Source organism: Sus scrofa, chromosome 15 (genome assembly GCF_054392235.1).
Source record: "Sus scrofa isolate SSC_HxYL_T2T_F1_AM1 chromosome 15, Sscrofa_HxYL_maternal_Yorkshire_Landrace_v2.0, whole genome shotgun sequence".
In the NCBI taxonomy this organism is placed as follows: Eukaryota; Metazoa; Chordata; class Mammalia; order Artiodactyla; family Suidae; genus Sus; species Sus scrofa.
In genome coordinates this window covers 133,987,473-134,008,330 of record NC_139397.1, presented here as the reverse complement: position 1 = coordinate 134,008,330, position 20,858 = coordinate 133,987,473, and the positions used below count along the sequence as shown (strand labels likewise).

The 20,858-nt window shown below is 42.7% G+C and overlaps 1 long non-coding RNA gene across 1 annotated transcript in view; it reads left to right on the top strand.

The window, feature by feature from the left end:
* LOC146396137 (uncharacterized) overlaps window positions 1-20,858 on the top strand; it is a 569,893-nt gene that overhangs the window by 312,384 nt on the left and 236,651 nt on the right. Inside the window, exon 4 of the long non-coding RNA XR_014830104.1 lies at window positions 3,594-3,704. This is a non-coding gene — a long non-coding RNA (uncharacterized LOC146396137). The remainder of the gene's footprint in view (window positions 1-3,593; window positions 3,705-20,858) is intronic.

Here is a 20,858-nt window from a genome sequence, read left to right as displayed (position 1 = left end):
CTATCAATTTAGTTATTATCCCCTCCAATGGGTCTTTTTCCTGTGTACCATAGTGGTGGTCTATAAGCTGACATACATTGCATAGGAAAGCCTACTGAGATTTGCAGAGTTGGTGGCCACTTGGTCAGTTCACTTGTCTTTATCACACAGCTATGACGATAAATGGAACCCTTTCTAGACTTAGAGAGGGTTCTGTGGTCACTTGGGGCCCAAAGTCCCTTTTAACTACAGCAGTCTTCAGAGTTAGGGCTAAGAAAAGAGTGTATTAATGCTCTCCTAGTCACGAAATTTTTTTCTTGAATCTACATTATTTGGGAAAATGTGAGTCAGGGCAGATGACAAAGACAGAATGAAATATAACATCTGAATATTTCTAGGTTCACTCATTCTGCAGCAAAATACTCAGACCCACAAACAAACATTTACTTTAATCCTTTTGTCTTTCATTCCATTCCTCAGAGATGTTCTTTCTCAAAAGCAATTTCAAAGGTGGGAAGGGATAATCAATTTCTGCTATTACAGGGTGGGCATCCTCCCCAGAAGTCTAGGAAATCTCTTGTGGATTTCAAAGCCTTCTTAACCTTTTCTGACATTTAAAAGCAAACAGAAACTTTGCCAGATGAAAAAAGAGTGAGCTGAAAACAGTGGTCAAGTTGATATTCAATTGGAAGGAGCCCGGTTCCTCTAAATTCCTTCCCTTTTACACACTCTCCATTATGAAATGGTACCAATGTTTCTCTCTGAAAACACACGTGCCTACACACACACACACACACACACACATACACACACACACTACAATTGCTTGTCATGACTAAAATGAGGCCAGGGCAAACTGTCAACAGAGCATGCTCCAGATAATATTTTATCCCTTTTTCTATCATTACTGTTTTAAGGGTGGGATTCAAAACTGGGAGGATTAGAGCTGAGCTGTTGGGAAATTTACAGCTGAGCAAGGACGCTCACACTCACTGACTCTCTCTCCCCTCCCTCCCCTTCTCTTTAACAACTTAGCAGCATGTGGTCTGCCCTTGTTCCAGCAGCGATTATTAAAATAAAAAACACCTTTGGCCATAAACACGAGTGAAAATTGAAACACGCTCATGAAAGTTTATTATTTTTCGCTTCAATAAATTCACCCTACGTGGAGGACTTTATTTGCCTCAGAGGTCTTTGAGTTGGGTAATGAAAAAGTTCGGGGGTTCAGGGATCCCAATTCATAGGGCTGGGAGGCAGCTTGGGGGTGGTGTGAATCTTGGCCTTGGGCCTGTAGGGCTGCTCAGGCTTGTGGGATAAAAGCGGGAGCCCATTTTCCCCCTCCCTCTTGTTCTCTCACTCTCCTGGGGGCTGCCCTGAATTTAAGGTCATGTCCAGGGAGTTGGGTATTGAGCTGGTTTTAAGCCAACCTGTCTCTCTGCTGGCTTGCTGGCCCCACATTCAAGTTATCTGGCTGGTTCTATAGATTTCCTGGAGATTTGCTTTGACTTGAGGCACTTTTAGCCTCTGCCTGGAATCTTCTACCCTCCTAAACTCAAAAAGGATATGGGAAGGAGTGGGAGGGAAAACATCGAGGAGACAATGCAGAGACACAAGGGTGAAAGGAAGCCCACAATTGAAGAGGATTGGTTGAATTAGGATAATTTACTTCTGAGAAAAGACGGTTTATTATCTTACATGGTAATGATCTTTACTTCTAGAGAAAGAAGTAAAGGATCTCAAATACAGAAGATGGACTTTGGTATACATGAGAAAGAAATAGACCATTCACATGACAGTTATTTTAGGTTTTTAACCACTTGTAAATAAAGCTGTCCTAAATATATAGTCACCTCTTCTAGGGGATAGGCTGTCTGGCTTGAAGAATAAACACAAGGCTTGAGGGTAAGCCTTCTAGGACCAGTGTGACAATTCTGCTCCATAACATTCTTGAGGACCAAGGCTCCATTGAGCTCATAACTCCACTCTCCTTGGGATGTGGCCCTTGTCATCATGGCCAGGATGGTGCCATCTGCACTTAAGGCAGCACATGAAGACAGGGATGGTAAAGAAGGGGCTACCAGGGCACCCCTGTCTCCTAAGGGAAATTCCCAGGGGCTGCTACGTGACATATGAGTTTATGTCCCACCAGAAAGACCAATGTCCCTTGGCCACAGGTTGCAAAAGAGTTTGGGAAGCTAATTTATGTTATGAGTAGCAATCTGCTCAGCTAAAAATCTTATTAAGAAGATTATTAAGAAAGTGAGAAAAGATATTGAAGAACAATGAGTGGTCTTTGCCACAACAGTTAATAAAAACCAAATCCTGACCTGTCTGACTGGCCAGTGTTGGTTGAGTCATTGTGCTCCTTCCATTGTTCCATGAATTTATGTCTTCATAGGGAATTTAAGCTCATCACGTCCTCATTCATTTCATCCCTGTGATTTTTTTTATCACTATTGCTCCTCCATGGTTTCACATGGATTCTTGTTCTTTGTTCCATCAAAATCTTTCTTGAGTCAACTTTGTGTGGAATCCTCCAGCCTCATACTGGAGATTAAGAAATCAGAACAAATAACATAGAAGAAAGATGTCAAGTCTATTGATCCCTTTTGCAGCTTTCCACAACTTTTCTTAGGGTCAGGGCACAGGACTATGTGCCATATTACATAGCTTACTTTGCATTCACCCATGTGGTATAAAGCTAACTAGCTCCTAAAGCCTTCCTGGGGATCAATTGGGACCAGAATCTCCTTTGGGTTCTGTTTGGCTCAAGAACTGTTGTTTGGTTTCCCTGGGGTGCTGCATGGTTTTAGCCCCTCATTCTGAGTAGCATGACTCACATCTCATTGAATCTCCCTTTTGCTTGCTTGCACTCTCCCGGCTGCCTCTCTCTTGTTCCTTGTGAGATATTTCTGGCTGCCTTGCTTTCCAGCATAATTAAATCCACTAGTTCTTCCAGTTGACCTCATGAGTATGAGTTAAGCCATTTATGAAATATGAAATGATACCAAATGCTTATGGTCCAGCTTCCCCAGGGGGCTGTGGAGGCGGATCATAAGTTAAGAGCTTCCTGCTGGAGATGCTGCAGGGAAGGCAGATGTGGCATCCTTAGAGCTAAGTGGCATCTTCCATGGACTGAGCTCAGGTCTCAAGAGGTGGTGATGAGATTTTCAATGTTCCCTAAGATACTTTGATCATCTCCCTATCTTACTTCCCTTTCCATGCAAGGGTATTTGTTCTTATTTTGAGAAAGTGAGGAAAGCAAGATAAGGTCTTGTTATATTACACTGGTGCTTTGTGCTAAACTCTCCATTTTGATCAGAAGGCATGGAACAGTATCAAATTAACTGATCTATATATGCTCAAAGGCATTGCTTGTATACCAAGGTCATACGCCTGGGTTTATTGTATCTATGATTCAAGGTTTCCTTGGTCACAAGAAGGGAATGAAGAGAGTGAATGACTCAAAGAAAATCAGCTCCACTAGGAAGATAGAGTTCAAAGACCCCCTGGACTTATAGGATAATTATTGCATAGACAGTCCTGGAGTATATCAGAATTGAGGCCTGGATTAGTAGGCAGCTCTCATTATTTGACCCCTTTTACTTCCGTAGGGGAGAAGAGATTTCTGCTCCATCTCCTGGAGGAAATAGAATTGGAGCAACACTTCTGGCTCCCCCTCCATGGCCCTCACCTACTGCCTGCCCCCTCTTCACTTCCAACAAGTAAGGAGGAAGAATGACTCATCTGATTGGTGAGATCATGTCCAAGGTCACTGCTTTTGGTGACTCTTCTCTCAGAGTAACTAGCTCAGAATTTTCTTTGCCTTCTCTACTTTCCCCAAGATATATCCTTGTATCTGATTGTGGGGGGTGGGGATGGTGGTGGAAAAGAAGTTTCCTATAGAACTTTTTGAACCAAAGAAGATTTGAGTCATGTCCTCCAACACAGTAAATCCCCCTTTATTTGGGGGCAGGGGAACAAGGTAAGGCTAACTTTGATCCTCATCTGAGCCCTGTTTTCAATTTTGTTGGAACTGGGGGGAGGGGGAAGCAAGGCATGACAATAATTGGCTGTATGCCTGGCCTGCAGGCCCACTCCTAATTGGTTCTCCTGGCAGAGGGTTCCTGTTGAGTACTTTTCCTTCATTCCAGAAAAGTGCTGTCATCCTCCGTGGTATCTATAAGCAGGTAGGAAGGATAATAAGGGGAGGCACTGAGGTAAAGAGAGGTAATTTACAGTGGGAAGGTATTGTGTGACCCAAAGGTGAAGTGCTAAAATGCACACGAGAATGTGTTGAGGAAGTCTGCCTTTCCTGCATTCTGCCAGTCCCAGGCTAGAGTTCCAGTCCTGCCTCCTTCTAGCTGTGTGACATTACAAAACTTCCTGGACCTTTCTCAATTGTCCAAGCTGTAAAATGGGACAATTATAGTGCCTGCCTCATGAGATTGTTTTGAGGATTAAATAAATTATTCTTCAGTGTTAAACACATAGCAAATGCTAGGTCCATATTAGCTGTCATGGCTGCTGCAATCATATCATCCCCGTCATTACTGTCATTACAAAAGTGGCATTCCTAGAGGTAGGCTTAGGCCTGACTGGGGTGGTGAACAGGATTTAGGTCTTACTTGTGCTTTTAAGGAGCTTGCAGGTACAGCGTCAAGTTTCTGGACTGAGAAGTAACATACTTGTGCTCTAGTCCCAGTTTCATTTGGCCTTTGGCTGTGACCTTTCTCTGTGAGTCTCAATTTACATTGTTATAATAAGGGTTTTGGTGTTCAGTGGCTCCCAAATGCTTGTCTGGGAACTGGAGGCTGGGCTGGCTACATGAAACTTATATGGAAGCTTGTTACAAATGCAGATTTCCTGGCACTACTGCCTCCAGAGACTCTGATTAAGTAGGTCTGGGATGGCTGGGAGCCTGGGTGTTTACCAGGTTTATACTGTGCTCTCCACAAACCTCCCTTGCATCTGGGGTACAGCTGTTACTTGGGTATCATAGTCCCAGCTAACCTTTGTGGTCTAAGCTCTAAAATGCTCTAATTATCTTGCAAGATGTGTGTGAAGGGATCGAAGTAGGGGATGAATTGAAAAAACAGTGACCAAGTGAAAGTTGCTTGGCAGAAATTTATTAAAGGATTATCCTTTACCATTTTGCTCATAGAAGACAAGAGTTTCAGTCCAAATGCATAACAGACCTCCACTCTGACATTCAGCAGCACCAGGATGACCCATCCTTTTCTGCTCTGAGACACAGAGCCAGGAACTGTTGTCGCTGCCAACGCCAGGTCCCCAGAGGAAGAGGAACTGCCCCAGATAAGCAGGAGGAATCCTCTTCCCAAAGCCAGTTCTCAATATCTCCATTTCCCTTGGGCCAAATGCTCATTTGATTAACCATGATCTTTGGCGACCAAGAGCAGAAAAGAGAATCCATCTTGTCACTCTAACGTGGGGTGAGGCTATTCTCAAACCATTGCATCTCTGAATATCTTTCCTTGGCAAACAAGATGACCGTGCTGTAATCCCACAGTGTTTCTCTCTTTAATCCAAAGAATGAAACAGAAAAACAAAAACAAAACAAAAAAAATGGTTCCTTCCACCATATAAACTGGAAGCTCTTTCATCCATTGAATGACATGGTTTCTCACTTCTTCCCTTCACCATGGGGATAGGGTGGAGCCCACATTCCCTCAAGAACCCCAGGTCACGACATTCATGGTGAACAAACTGCATCCTTTAGAATTCAGTTCCAATTAACACACACAAAGCAGTTCCTACTGTCTCTTAAATTATGGTTCTATATTTATCGCTGCCAGCACACCCCTCCCTCTCTCCCCCAGCTTTCCCCCCAATGATCCCCATTCTCCTTTTAATCACTTGCAGAAGTGTTTCCATTCTTCTTTTTTCCATTTTCGGAATCAGTTTTGTTATAAGAAGAAAGTAATTGTTGCTAACATTTTGATTCCCCTGTTCAGTGAGATTTACATGACACTGAGGTTTTGTGATATAATTTCTCATTTGCTTCCAAGTTTTCTGTTGGGCATTTAATCTGTGCAGAATTTCATTATCGTCTGATTTATTGTGGCCTCAACATAAGGAAAGATTTTTCAAGTGTCAACCTCTTTCTCTTTCCCTTCCTCCCCTTTCTCTTTTGTGTCACCCTTTTACACACACACAAGCACACTTGCACACAGACACCCATACATTCTCTTTCTTTCTCTTTCCTTTTCTCTCTTTCTCTTTTTCTCCCTCTGTTTGTCATACACGCCCCCCCCCCCCCCAGAGTGCTAGTGCAGTCACACATGCATTCTTCCCTCTCTCTCCTCTCTCCTCTTTGCCTGTCCATGTCCTCTCTTCTGTCTCTTATCCTCTGTCTCTCTGTTTCTCCCTCTCTCCTATGTCTTCTCTCCATTTCTCCCTTCCCACCCCCACTTTCAGGTTTCAGTGTTCACAGCTGAAGACTGACATGTTGGCTTTATCCTCATTCCAATTCAGTCCAGTAAGACCTCCCTTAGCACAGTGATCATAGGGGTCTACTTATTGGGAGGTAAGAGGGCCTTGCCTTTCCTGTTAGGGGTGTTACACAAGGGATGCACACAGTGGACTCAAAAGACCCTTTGAATCCCAGGACTGATTCATAGGGGCCTGATCCTGGGTTTCCTGAAAGATGAAGATGGGCTTCAGGTCCCTTAGGACCAGAATCGAGAAAATCTGAAGGGCACATACTTTGCACAATAATTACATAATGAGAAATATATTTATTTATTTTTGCTTTTTAGGGCCACACCTGTGGCATATGGAAGTTCTCAGGTTTTCGAATCAGAGCTGCAGCTGTCATCCTATACCACAGCCACAGCAACATGGGATCCAAGCTGTGCCTGCGACCTACAGCACTGCTCATGGCTACGCCATATCCTTAACCCACTGATCGAGGCTAGGGATCAAACCTGCATCCTCATGGATACTAGTTGGGTTCGTTACTGCTGAGTCACAATGGGAACTCTCCATAACAAGAAATTTATAACATCTGTGTGTCGGAGGGCGGGGGGGGGGGTGGTGAGTGGGTGGGTGTGCAGTGTATGTGAGAGAGAGAAAAATTCAGATCAGTCAGGGGGACATCTCCCCTGCTTCTTCTTCTCCACACCTGACCCTTGGAAAGCAAATGCTCACAAAGGATGTGTTTCGGTGGGTTTTCATAGAGGTAGAGGATTCAGCAACTCAACCCCCAAAGAATCTCCTATTCTCTAATACCCATTTCACCTTTTTAGTGAAATTTCCTTTTCATTCTAACCCATCTGATCTGTACTCTATATTTTTCTCTTTCTCTCCTCTTAACACAATTTCACAATTTCTATCCTGAGACCTTGCCTCTCTATCTTTTCACTTGCATTCTGTGTGGATTAACCATCATGTATTCTGAGCCCTCTTTTTTTTTTTTTTTGGCTGGTGTGACTGGAGGATTAAGAAGTTAACTTGTTGCATTTTCACATTATAATAAAGACAGAGAAAAATTACTCGACCTTAATCCTGCAGAGGCATGCTATATGAGGGGAATCTAGGCACTCTGATCACCAGGAAGTGTGAATAGTCAGAGAGCACTCAGGTCCCCTCAAGTCCTCCTTGTCTGAAAAGTTCAAGGGCAAACCACCTTGTTAAGCCAGGGAAACAAAAATCTGTCTTGTGTCCATAAATGTCCAATGAGGACCAGAGAAGGCCAGATCCACCCAGAATATCCCAGATGATCATTAAGAAACCTTCTTGCTCTCTCTCACTTTCTTAGCTCTTTAGAATTCCTAGGCTGTCCTTGTTTGTTGGAAGTTGGTGGGTGCCTATTTGGCTCCTCCCTTTGGGAAGCTCTTGCCAGCTGCTTGATATATCCTGATGGACTTAATTGAATCCTCAGCTCCAGAAACTTGGAACATGAGTTGATTCATTCGTCTTTTTTGACTCTCAAGACCCCTGTATCTTAAGCTGTGTCCAGCTGACCCTGGGGTCAATTGGATGATTCAGAAATGCCAGAAGCCAAGAGATTTCAAAATGATATTCCTCTATGGTTGGCTTTGTGTTTGCCCAAGAAAGCCCCTACATTTATAACTTGACCCAAGGCCTTCCTGGTAATTAGTTGGGAAGAAACCCCCAAATCAGCTCAATTAGTTTGGGAAGAATCCCCAAACTGGGTCAATTGAAAGTTGACTTCATATAGTGGTTTTATAATGTATCTGCAAATTAGTTGGCAATTTCTCCTATCAAAAGTTAGTGCCAATTTTCTTCCCCTTGAGGGTGGGCCAGGCTTTGTGACCACAGTGACAAATAGAATATGGCATATGCTATGCTGTGTGACTTCTAGGCCTGGGCTGTAGAACATGATTTGCTTTGTTCCTGGGTCTCTCTTAAGACACTTACCTGAGGAACCTGGACTTCATGCTCTGAGTAAGCCAGATAAAAAGGATACATGTAAGGTTCTGGCCATAGCCCATCGATATACCAATTGATGGTCAGTGTCAACAGAGAGGTAAGTGAGTGAGCAAGTCTTCAAATGATCCCAGCATTCCAGCTGCCCCACCTGATGCACAGTAGACAAGAGATGCACTGTTCTCACTGACACCTGTTCACATTTCAGATTCAGACCCAAATAAGTGTCATTGTTATTTAAAGTCACTAAGATTTGGAGTGGCGTGTTACACATCAGTAAACTGGAACACCTATTCCGTTCACCTCTTCCTTCCCAGCAGGTATAAGTACCTGAATATTTTCTAAAATCTCTGACTCTGTTCTAGAAGACTCCTTCCTGAGTGTCCCAATCCTAAACTGGCTCACTTCCCAGAATTGATCCTATGGAACACACTCTGATGTAGAAGTGAGTTTACCTGTTCTCATTATCAATTAGCTTGCTAGACCAGGGGAAACCTGGGAATCAGTTTCTTTAAATGTAAAATGAGGAGGTTGAGCTAAATAATGCCTAAAACTTCTTCCAGTTCAGTCGGTATCTCCTTTCCCATGCATCTTCTCCAGCTTCAAGGATGAGTCTGCTTTATAGGAGTTCATCTGAGAATGACTGATAATGGCTTGGAATCACATGGCCTCTCTTTGTAAGACCGATTGACCTTTTAAAAGGTGCCTATAGTGGCTTTCTCCAAAGGAATGAAAGATGGGGAAGCACAGATACAGCAGTGGGCACAGGGAAGGGCTACTCTGTACTGGATTTAGGGCGTTAGTCTTGATTTAACTGCTTCCAGATATCTGGGAGTTAGCTTAGTCACTGGTTCTCATCTTCCTTAGATGTAGCCTGAGATAAGTGAATCAGAGTGTTCCTTGTCTAGCCATGGAAGATCAATGCTTCTGACTTCCCTCTGGTCCGGGAGGGACCTCTGAGGACCTGGAGTTTGGATGGTGTACCTCTATTCAGGGACAGTGTAGATCTATAAAATGACCCAGAGGTCTGGATCTCTTCCTGGTCCCATTCAAAATGAGGGCCTGAGCAGGGTTTCTGCCTTTCCTGTAGAAGCAAGAGAGAACTTGTAATCCAGTGAAGAAACCCCGTGAGAAATATTTGTGTCCCAAGAGCAATTGCTTCTTAGTTTCTCCTGGGAAACAATGACCTGGCTCGAACAGATGAGGAGAAAGCCAAAGTATGTTGTGAAACCAAAAGCAAGAGGAGAATGAAAAAGAGGCTGGAAAAATAATAAAGAGGATTGGAACTATTATAGAAGTCCAAATCAACCATGGTAATTCTGCAAAGTGTAGGATTTGATTACACTGCCCCACAAAAGGTTTATTCCTGAGCATGAACTTCTAACCACACCCTCTCCCCTTTACCTCCATTTCCCAGGCAGAGGGTTGTGGGTGCTTGCCTGGCACTTCTAGTCCTGCCTTAAATCTGGGGTTCCCCCCACCCCCTCCACAGTAATGGCACTGAAGGCTATGACTTGTTTGAATTGACTAGTCCTCAAATGCTAGAATTTTAGCCTGAACTTAGAGACTTCCTGTATTTAGCAGCTGGATCTCCAGGTTTTTTCTTACTTTCGCCAAATCCAGGAACACCTTGCCTCCTCTGTGGGGCCTTTTCTAAAGTCTCAGCCTGCAGAAGTGTCTGAAGTCCTCAAGTTCTTCCAACATTCCTGCAGTCTCTGCTTGTCTGTTACTGAGGGGTCATTTTAAAACTATCCAGATGTTAATAAAAATAATAAATAAAGAATAAATAAATAAGAGGAAGAAGAAATTCATGTCTACAGTTTAAAAAAGGGTATAAAAGAATGTGTGTGTGTGTGTGTGTGTGCGCGCGTGTATACTTCCAGGGCTATTCTATGATGATTTAAGCCAAGGTTTGCCTCTCTGGGGTCACCTTGCCTGCATGGATTTCTTGCTCCTGCCCCCAACTCTCGACTCTCAGCCCATGGCCAGGTTCTTTCTCACCCTGGAGGTGGGGTGGGGCTTGGATCTGGAGAGCTTCCTCAAGTTTGAGTATTAACGTCTGTCTATTGTTCCTGCCCTTCTCAGACTGCTGTGCCTTGTGTCCAGGTGTCCTGGCATCTTGATAGGACCACACCTAACCTGCTGAACCTTTTCCAATTTAATCTCCTCAGAGTATATCTCCAGAATCTCCTCTGAGACAGGCAGCTCCTGAACCCCATCTGTCTCCTTTCAGCTTCTGAGCCACTGCAGTGCACACTCCTCAAGAACTATCATCTATGTCTGAGGCCAACCTACCTCAGCCAACTCAACACACACTTCCTGTCTTCTAGGAAACACTCTCTAGTCTTTGGGGCCCATGTCAGTTATTGCCTCTCCACGAGGGTGTTCTCAGTGGGGAAGATACCATGGAAGGAAATGTGAAAAATGAAAAATAAAATGAATTTTCCCCACACCAGCCCTCCTCCTCATAGATAAACATTTAGAATGTTTTTTAATTTTTAGAGCTTTTTTTGGTTATCTCCATTAATGTAAATAACACATTTACCTCCATTTTTTGATTTTTTTAAACCTTAAATAGCATCTTCTGATAGTGCTATAGATGAGAAATTTAGCTTATTTCTAGTACCCCCTTCATCAGGTATACTTATTACTAAAAAAATTTTATGAAAACCTCTATTTCTTCATTGAAAAAATTAGGAAGTATCTCCATTTCCCCCCAAATTTATGGGGAATTCCTCATGTCATCACTTCCCTTCACTTTCTCTGACCACCTCCTCCCCCCATCTTCCAGCATTTGTCAAGTATACCATCCTTTTAAAATGTGCAGGTTTACAGCATTTGCATGCCATTTTGTAACCATAAGACTTAATTTTTTTCAGTGGTTATATGAATATTGAAACCCTATAAATCAGATTTGAAAAATATTATTTCCTTTGGACCTGATTGTATATTTAAACCTGCAGAGAAAAAGAGCAGAGATTGTCTGTTTTTGCTTAAAAGAAGATAATTCAAGGTTCAAGATACAATAAATACTGGTTTTAGACTTGATTAATTATTCAAACTTATGCTATATATGATGATACAAAGGGAGGAACATAAGTTAAAAAAAATCTGATTGTCTCTAAGGTAGATAACTGGGGTCAAAGGAAAACATAGAATAGAAAATAACCACCTGTGTATGCTCTTCAAAGGACCATGGAAAAAGGAAATGAAGACAGAAGAGAAAGGGGATGCAAAGCAGGAGATGGGATGGTAGGTGGGAATGTGACTTAAGCATCCATAGTATCTTGATATAATAAAGTTTGAAGGCAGGGAAACATCTCTTCTGTGCCTTGCAGAATTCACCTGAAATGCACCAACCTGGGGGCGGCCGCAACAATGTAAAATTGGTGATGCTTCACAGTTTGGAAGAAAGATTACTTGGATTTTGTTCTTTCAAACTGCCCTGGGTTCATGAGCAGGATGTGGACTTTCTGACTTGCAAGTGGGAATGAGAAGTTGGATAAAAGTCCAACTGAACCTCTGAAGGAGCTTACTAAGGGTATGGGAGCAGATTTTGGAATAGGGCTAAAGAGCCTTGTAGCTATGGAAAGGTTAAACTGAGTCAAAACCAGAGGGAGTTCCAGATAGACCTCAGCATCATCCATAGAGACAACAGGAGCCAAGGTAGGGCCAGGCCAACCAAGGAAGGATTCTAGGCTGAAAGGATTAAACCCTGCATTCTGCCAGTCAATGCCCTGAATAGCCAATACACAGGATATTGATCAGGATAGAAAATTCTTCCTAAAAGGTCCATCTCTACAGCAATGGTCAACAGGGATTCAGAAGACACCATGTGGCTTCAAGAACTTCTTTTCTCCCCAACTACTTTGGGGACGTAATAAGCCATTTTCATATGCCTAAAAAGCTTATTGGGAAAAGAAAGGTCAGGAGAGTAACAAAGTCAAAATCTGAGATGGACCTAGAGATTTTCATATTAAGTGAAGTAAGTCAGACAGAGAAAGACAAATATCATATCACTTACATGTGGAATCTAAAAAATAGTGCAAAAGAACGTATTTACATCTACTAACCAATGGATAAGCAAAGCGATTCTACTGTATAGCACAGGGAATGATATTCAATCTCTTGGGATAGAACAGGATGGAAGATAATATGAGAAAAAGAATGGGGAGTTCCCACTGGGGTGCAATGGAAACAAACCTGACCAGTATTCATGAGGATGCAGGTTTGGTACCTGGCCTCACTCAGTGGGTCTGGGATCCAGCATTGTCATGAGCTGTGGCATAGGTTGCAGACACAGCTCAGAGCCTGTTTTGTTGTGGCCATTTCTGCGGCTGGCAGCTGTAACTCTGATTCGACCCCTAGCCTGGGAACTTCCCTATCCCATGGGTGCAGCCCTAGGAAAAAAAAAAGCCAAAAAAAAAAAAAGAATGTGTGCATGTGTATATATATATATATATATATATATATATATATATATATATATATATATGGTTAGGACACTGCTGTACAGCAGAAATTGGCACAACATTGTAAATCAACTATACTTTAATTTAAAAAAAGAACTTATTTACAAATCAGAAACATACCCACAGACACAGAAAACAAATTTATGGTTACTAAAGGGAAGTGGATGGGAGTTCCTGTCACGGCACAGTGGTTAACGAATCTGACTAAGAACCATGAGGTTGCAGGTTCGATCCCTGCCCTTGCTCAGTGGGTTAACGATCCGGCATTGCTGTGAGCTGTGGTGTAGGTTGCAGATGCAGCTCAGATCCCGTGTTGCTGTGGCTCTAGCATAGGCCGGTGGCTACAGCTCCGATTTGACCCCTAGCCTGGGAACCTCCATATGCCACAGGAGCAGCTCAAGAAATGGCAAAAAGACAAAAAAAAAAAAAAAAAAAAGGAAGTGGGGGAGGGGTAAATTGGGAATATGGGATTAACAGATACACACTATTGTATATAAAATAAATAACAAGTATTTACTTATAGCACAAGGAAATATATTTAATATCTTGTAATAAGCTATAATGGAAAAGAATAAAAAAAGAATATAAACGTATCCAGATATATATAACTGAATCACTATGCTGTATACCTTAAACTAATACAATATTATGTCAACTATATTTCAATTAAAAAAGTCAAAGTCTGAGAACCTGAGCATTTTACCTAAAAGCATTGTTTAAATTATTGCATTTGACTGATATGACCCAATTGGATTACATTTAGTTCTTTCTTTTCCCAGCACATGCAGGCACCTGGGGAGGATCATATCAGTTGCAGAGACATGAAGCCACACTTTCTCTGCACATCTGGGTATAGTATGAGTCTCTGACCCCAAGAGGTCTAAGTTGTTATTAGATATTGTTTTCTGTAACCACCCAGAGTAGAAATATCTGGCAAACATCCTCTGGCCTAAGAAGGCCTGTACTGTCCTCTAACAAATTTAGGATTATTCACAGTCATGGGGGACAGGGAGAGGCTGAATCACCGAAGCTTCTAACAATAATTTAAAAATCTCATTTTTGCTGAGTGTTGATCATTGATCAAATTTTCCAGTTTCTCAGAGGTTGCCAAATGGACTGATGTGAACTGTATCTCTCTATTGCCTCCATCAGAGGAGTAAAGAATCTGTGCAATAATTCAACATGAGTATATCTCCCTCTGGGCTCTGGAACTGGGCATGAGGGTGGGAGTTGGGGATGGAGAATGGGAGCTGGGGCTGGGCTGGACCTCTGAGTCACTCAGGACAGCCTGGAAGATTTCTCTCAAGGTATGCATGACCTTCCTCAGAACCCTTCAGTGATTTCCCAGGGTACCTAGAATAAAATGTAAGCTCCTCTCCATGCCTTTGATCTCACTGTATCACAATCTTCTGCCTTAGTCTCAAAATGCCAGATGCTCTGTTTTACGTAAACATAATTTTTAATTTTTATTTTTATACAATTCTTAGAAAACTCTAAGCTTCTTTCTGTCCCTTAAAGTTGTTTCTCCAGTTTCTTCTCAAAGTCCTCTTCACTATATCTTTCCGCTTTTTAAAAATTTTTATTTCCTTGTCATCCTCAATATCTCAGTTTAAATGTCTTCTCTACAGAAAAGGCTTATGTGACCTTCTTGGCCTTCCACAACCTCTCTTGACCTTCTGTGACTCTACCTCCATTTTTATCTTTCACAACACTCTAGTTATTGCCTAATTAAGCACTTATCACAGGTTGTGATGGCTTGTTTATTTACCTGACTCCTACAAGGGGATATAAGCTCCCATAAAACTGTGTCTGTCCTGCTTGTCACCATATCTCCAGCTAGCACCATGCTAGGCAGAGAGTATGTTCCCTGTAGATGGTTTTTGAATGAATGAAATGGGAAGACATTGTTTAATTCTCTGAGCTCAGTTCAGACACATGGTAACCAAGAGAGGAGAAGGGAAGGATTATCCCAGGTAGTCTGTAAACTAGGTAACACCCCCCTCAAGGATACTGCCTAGATTGTTTCTGGGGAGATGGATTAGGTGTGGAGGATAGGACAGGTGTCCCAATGGCAGAGGGAAGGTTAAAACTGAGGAGAGGGAGAAAAGACAAATGAAGTCTACTCAAAGCCAGGAAGATGTTTCACCTGGTGTTCACTTTGTTTCCTTGAAAAAACGGGAAAGCAGGAGCGCTAGGAGATTCTTTGCCTGGACTTCACTTTCCCCTGAGCTGCCCAGTCACTGGAGACCTGGGACCCTCGTCTCATCTCCCTCCTCTCCTGACCACTTCCTGCCTCACTAATGAGTCATGGCCAGAGTGTTTGTGCAAAGCACAAGAGAATGGTGGAGGGGCGGGGACTGGAGAAAAAGCCAGGAGCTGGCTTCTGGAAAGCTCTGAAGCCATTCTGACCTCCAGGGAGCAAGTATGGCTATCCATTGTTGCTCAGTAGAAACAAATTTGACTAGGATCCATTAAGATGCAGGTTCAATCCCTAGACTCGCTCAGTGGATTAAGGTTCTGGCGTTGCCATGAGTTATGGTGTTGGTTGTAAACATGGCTCAGATCCCTAGCTGCTGTGGCGTGGTGTAGGCCAGTGGCTATAGATCCATTTCGACGCCTAGCCTGGGAACCTCCATATGCTGCAGGTGTGGCCTTAAAGACCAAAAAATAAGAACCTGCTCAATTGTGGGAGAATCAGGACAAGTTCTATAAATGGTAAGGTTCTTGGGACATTGGGGTCTGGAAGATCAAATGAGTTCCCCCCCACCTTGAGTGGACGGAAACTTCACCTGAGGACGGAAAGGGTCAATATACCCAGCCTTTTGCAGGTTGATTGATTATTGACAGAGAGGTATATTACGGGCTGTAACACTGGAGTGACATACAAATGCACTCTGACATAGCTGCTCATATTCAATGTTCAAGAAATATTTGTTGAATACTTACTATGTGCCAGGTCTTGATCTTATCACTGAGAGTCAGCAGTGAGCAAACAGCAAAATCATGATGCTTTCATTCCAGTGGGCTAGTGATTTATGAAGGTTTGTGGAATTTATATTCTATGTCCTTATATTTTGGGCACACTCTAATGCTGAGGATAAGCTCTTCTGTTTGGAGCTTTCTAAAAAATTGTGATATTGGTGGTATTCAATAGTTGGAGTGACAGGGGTGGTGGCAATTAACCTCCAAAGGGAGAAAGGCAGGAGAAAGGGCCAGATAAGCCCATTATGACCTGGCAGTCGTGACAAATCATGACAGGTAGGTGCCAAGGGGATTCCTGGAGCCAGAATGAGACTGGTCCTTGGAGCCCAGAGAGGTCCTCGGCAGGAAGGGAGCAACTGGGTTTGCTTATTTGGTGTCCCTGCAGACAGTGGCCTAGATTCTCCCTCTCCTCTAGGGGATATTGAGGAAAGATCAAGGCCTGGATGAGTAATCATTAATGCCTTGCCCCTCTTCGCTTCAGCAACACTTCTCAAGACCACTCTCCAAGTGCTCTTGTCTCCCAGAACTCTTCCTCTGATACTGGAACTTCTTACTCCTCTCACTGACCACAAATTTTCTTCCTTTGCTCTGGCTCTGCTGCTCAAGTGGGATTTTGGATGACACCACATTTCTTTACTCTCCCAAGTATGCTGGTTGATAACCCATCCCCTCTGGCCCAGTTTCTTTCCTACTCAGCATAGATCCTATGTTAGAGAAACTCAGGTCATTGTTTTAAGAGAAAAACAAATCCCTTTTAACTTAAGTGATTGTTGTTACACGATAGGTTACTTGCAGCCAAATACTTTCCTAACCAATGTATCTGATCTCCCTACTCCTTTTGGGTTTTGATGTCACTAAGAGTTCTCATATACCTCCTATAATTATAGACCTTCAGTATCTTATGAGACTGTCAGAACTGGAAGAGCCCTTAGAAATCAACATCCAGTCTCCTAGATTTATATATGGTAAACAAAAATGCACAGAGGGAAAGAAATATGGAGAGAGGGGAAGCCAGGCCTGGAGCCCAGGAATCTTCAAAATGAGTTCAGCATTCAGTTTCAGCCATCATCCTGTCTCCTTTATTTGAAATAATTAACAAAGTTGAGGGTATAAAGAGAATCCCTGCTATCTTCCTTGTGGCCACAATGGCTACATTGTGGATGCACACTGAGCTAACCATGTGCCTCGAGGCTCTGACCATCTTGTGGAAAGACGACCCTGGAAGCATGCAAAGTGATCACTGCCCTGGAGAAAGGGGGGTGGGGCAGGCACTTGCTCAATGTGTTTTTTTCTCTGCTCCTTTAAACTGTTTTCCTGGACACAGATTTAGCTGGTTCTCAGGGTCTTGGAATTCAGTCCCAAGTGCTGCATTCAGGTATGAGCTCGGTGACCACACTCCTATAGGCTCCATGAACCCAAGCTAATTAACTAGGAGAGTGGTACACAGGAAACATGCTGCTCAGCTGCTGTCCATTTATCTTTGTCTCTCTCTTAATATTTTCTTAAATGTGCATCAGTATATTACGTTTCTCTCCTCCATTTCCACCTGTATGTGTGACATCTTAGCCACAGGCCTCATTTTCTGGACGCTGAACATTTAGCCATGACCTTCATCTTGTTAGTTTGCTTTTTATAAATCCCAGCCTCAGGTTAGGTCTTTGAGTATCCTGCTCCATCTTTTAGGAAGGCTCTCCTTAGGTCCTTTGGCTGTCCAATTTGTCATATTCTAGTCTCTGCACAAATACCAACTCCTTGGGCAGGGCTTTGCCTATTGGCCCCGCTCCCCTGGCCCGTACTGCCTGCTACTCTCTAGCAAGGCCACTTCTTCCCTGCTCAGTATAGACATTATATTTCCTTCATAGTAATTGGCATCACCTGAAATGATCTTATTTGTATGTTTACTTGTTTAGTTTCTATTTTTCTTATTAGAATGTCAGCATCTCTTCTAGGGCAGATACAGCCATCTTGGTGCTTCCCAGTACCAAAATTTGTGTCTGGCTTCACGTAGACATCCAAAAATTGTTTGTAGAATTTAAGCAGATTGGAAAAAATGGGCTTTTGATATGAGACTGTACTATAGCACGGACTGCCTGTGCTGTGGGTACAGAGCAGCTGTCAAACACCAAGGACCAGTCCTCATACCAACTCTCAGTCTTAGGTGCCCAGTACAATAAAGAACTTCACACAGTGACTTTCCTCTACCACCCTCCTTCCTAGTGTTCTTTCCTGCATCCTTCAAGTACCAAATGTAAATAATTCACAGATGTTAAACCAAGCCCTTTTTTCATCTGTTCTCACCCAAAGGGTGGGTTTTTTGGTTCATTTTCTAGGATTGAAGAGATCTCTTTTAAAAGCTTGATGAGAGATGCATGCCCTCACTTGCTAGCTGTTAATCCCACCTCCGCCTGATTGAGCTCTTTTGAGAAAGCTTCTCTCCTTCTCCCCTTGATCTGCTTGCTCTGGAAACCCTCAGGCACCAGCAGAGCCCTCACGATTCTCCTTGAGAAACCATAACTTCTCACATGCCTCCACAGATATTTGGGTGGATTTCCATCTTGGCTGCTTATGCCCCTTTGTATTAAATCCAGTCCCTTCAGTTTGAGTTCTAAAAACTGCTTCTCCTTGTTCCTGCATTTCTTCAGCCCAATTTCACCATGTACTCAATTCTTACCATTTGCAGCTCTCCTAAAAATGCTTCCTGGTCCTTGTCTAATTGCCTCTGTTCCCATGCGTTCCATTCCCTGCCCATCATGACCCGCAGAGGACTGCTCTGGCCTCTCCTTGTTATAACTTTGCCCCTCATCCACAAATCCATACTCAAAACTTCTGCCTGTGGGAGAGCTTTCCTGATTCACTCTCTCTGACTTGTCCTGCCTGCCTGATTCCAGCCACTTCCCTAAAATATTTGTCTGTCTGCACAGAGCTACCTCAACTGGGTACTAATGAGTCCAGTTGTGAGTGAGGATCAGATGTTGGGTCCATACTTAAACTCGTTTGATGAAATTTTCTTCTAAGTAAGAAATATTTTTTTTACGATTTTAATTTTTTTCCATTATAGCTGGTTTACAGTGTTCTGTCAATTTCTACTGTATAGCAAATTGACCTAGTCACACATACACATATACATTCATTTTTCTCACATTATCATGCTCCATCATAAGTGACTAGATATAGTTCCCAGTGGTATACAGCAGGATCTCATTGCTTATCCATTCCAAAGGCAATACTTTGCATCTATTAACCCCAAATTCCCAGTCCATCCCACTCCCTCCCTCTCCCTCTTGGCAACCACAGGTCTATTCTCCAAGTCCATGATTTACTTTTCTGTGGAAAGGCTCATTTGTGCCTTATATTAGATTTCAGATATGTAATATCATATGGTATTTGTCTTTCTCTTTCTCATTTACTTCACTTAGTATGAGTCTCTAGTTCCATCCATGCTGCTTAAAATGGCATTATTTTGTTCTTTTTTATGGCTGAGTAGTATTCCATTGTATATATATATACACCACATCTTCTTAATCCATTCATCTGTTGATGGACATTTGTGTTGTTTCCAAGTCTTGGCTATTGTGAATAATGCTGCAATGAACATGCGGGTGCTTGTGTCTTTTTCATGGAAAGTTTTGTGCAGATATATGCCCAAGAGTGGGATTGCTGGATCATATGGTAGTTCTATGTATAGTTTTCTAAGGTATCTCCATACTTTTTTCCATATTGGTTGTACCAATTTACATTCCCTCCAACAGTGCAGGAGGGTTCCCCTTTCTCCACACCCTCTCCAGCATTTGTTATTTGTGGACTTATTAATGATGGCCATTCTGACTGGTGTGTGGTGGTACCTCATAGTAGTTTTGATTTGTATTTCTCTACTAATGAGAATTTTTTCATGTGCTTGTTGGCCATCTGTATATCTTCTTTGGAGAAATGTCTATTCAGGTCTTTTGCCCATTTTTCCATTGGGTCGTTGGCTTTTTTGCTGTTGAGTTGTAGAAGTTGTTCGCATATTTTAGAGATTAAGCCCTTGTCAGTTGCATCATTTGAAACTATTTTCTTCCATTCTGTAAGTTGTCTTTTCGTTTTTGGTTTCCTTTGCCATGCAAAAGCTTGTCAGTTTGATTAGGTCCCATTGGTTTATTTTTGCTTTTATTTCTGTTACCTTAGGAGTAGGTAAGAAATTTAATTTTCTGAGTCTGGGATAGCAAACTATCTCCTTCCTTCCTTCCTTCCTTCCTTCCTTCCTTCCTTCCTTTCTTTCTTTCTTTCTTTCTTTCTTTCTTTCTTTCTTTCTTTCTTTCTTTCTTTCTTTCTTTCTTTCTTTCTTTCTTCTACAAACCCCTGTTCTCTTCAGTGGACATTAGAGTGGAGTATAAATAGGAAGACCATAAATGAGTAATCGTCATGATTCTAGACTTTACTCCTCCTTGTCATTCTTGCCACTGCTGATCTGCTCATCGTCTCCATGGTCCTGTGGCTGACAAATTGCAGCTCAGAGAAATGATCTTCAGTCAAACAGTGACTCTTCTTCTTAAGCAAGCCCATACAGCTTGGCAGGAGTGGGCTGAAAGGGGAGCAAGCCTCTGCTCTTGGGGTCTTACAGTTTATCATAGAAGGGGAAACAGCCAATGGCCATAAAGGGAAATACATAAGGGGGCTAAAGGGAATGGCTTAAAATCCAGAATCTTGGCTCTTGGCTCTTTGTTTCATCCACCATGGACTCTCCTGGCAACTGTCTAGGAATATTTCAGAGTCACTTGGGTAGAGCCCGAAAATGAATCAAACGTCTCTTTTCATAGATGCACTGGGCTGGCTGAGAGCTGTGAAGGTCATTCTGTCCGTTCTCTTGCCCCTAGGCCAGACCACATCAATTCAGCCTGCCTAGTCAGTGGTATCTCCTGTTTCCAAACCTCACCGGAGACAGATCCTACCCAGCTCTCTCTGTCTGCTCTTCCTGCCCAGTGGTTTGAGCCTTGGTAATGAATGGCTGAGACGGCTGCATTCCTTGGACAGCCT